The sequence below is a fragment of the Haplochromis burtoni genome, unplaced genomic scaffold (assembly GCF_018398535.1).
Source record: "Haplochromis burtoni strain Fernald_Lab_line unplaced genomic scaffold, NCSU_Asbu1 Contig_341, whole genome shotgun sequence".
NCBI classification, from domain to species: Eukaryota; Metazoa; Chordata; class Actinopteri; order Cichliformes; family Cichlidae; genus Haplochromis; species Haplochromis burtoni.
The window spans coordinates 168313-169669 of record NW_024582702.1 but is presented as its reverse complement, the minus strand read 5'-3'; positions in this window follow the sequence as shown (position 1 = coordinate 169669).

The window sequence follows — 1357 nt, the reverse complement described above, 5'->3', positions numbered from 1 at the left end:
GTGTGTGAGAGACGTGCTATGATGCATGATTGAGACATGGCACTGATAAAAAGACACCGACCTGCAGTTGGCAGAGCTGAAGATTTTCAGTTCAATGAAATTGAAATTTTATTTGCACCAAATCACAGCATCAGTGTCCTGCAGGTGATTTATACTGTAAGATCCTACAGTAATATAGAGACAACCCGAACAATCAGATGACCTCCTATGAGCAACCACATGGTGACAGTGGGAAGGAAAAACACTCTTTTAACACAAAGACATGGTTAGACAGCGTGTTTCTAATATTTATAGGGGTGAATACAATAACCACAGTTTTATCTGACTTTAGAAACAGGAAATTAGAGATTATTCAGGCTTTTGCATTTTTAAGACTTTCCTGCACTTTAACTGGTTTATCTCCTCTGGCTTCACTGATATACATAGCAATGAAAATATATGCTGCATCTTCTAAAGCTGCATAAGGGCAAAATACAGTATGTGTACATTTGGATCAAGGCCTGCTTTTGGTATATATGGTTATTACGTTGAGTTCTACAAGAACTTTTGAAATGTGATTACTCCCCTGACTGATTTGTCAGATCATGTTAATCTTTTGAGCGCATTTCTGAGTGTCAGGACTCAGATCAGCCGAGGCTCTGATCGCCCCTGATTTTGCTTGAGACTGATAGCAAAGCTCAGGGTACAAACACAGTAGTTTTGCAGGTGTCTTTGACAAGGCCGTGTGCTATTTTTCACAGAAATCCAAAGAACACCACATGAACCACAATAAACCCTGTGTTACGTTTGTCACAGCAACATTTTGAGGTGTGTGTTGGTTTCAGCTCCACCCCAGCTGTTGCAGACACTGCCTACACCTTGTGTTCCTGCCTCTGTTGTAAGCCGACAGTCAGCATGTTGTGGGCTGGTCTATACCGCTGGAAAATGTCAACATTGAGATTCACCATCTGTAAGGGACTGATGCTCGGTGCCATGTAGAGTTGGGTTAAAAATCTTAAGTTTGGGGTCCTCCGGGTGATCCACAGCTTTTGTATCATCTTATTGTTTGCAAATATCGTAAATGTGTATCTTCCTCTAAAATCAGCGTTAGATGCAGGAGTGGAAGTTCTTTGTAATAAACGGTTTGTTACAGAGACAGATAACAGAGCTTTTGGGACAGGCAGTTTGGTAGAAAAAAAATGAGGGGGGGGGGTAATGTGATGTCATCACTGTACTTGTACTTGTCTCTCTCATGTTTTCAACTAAGGCTTGTTTATATAAATCTTCATATACAGTGGGGCAAAAAAGTATTTAGTCAGCCACCGATTGTGCAAGTTCCCCCACCTAAAATGATGACAGAGGTCAGTAATTTGCACCA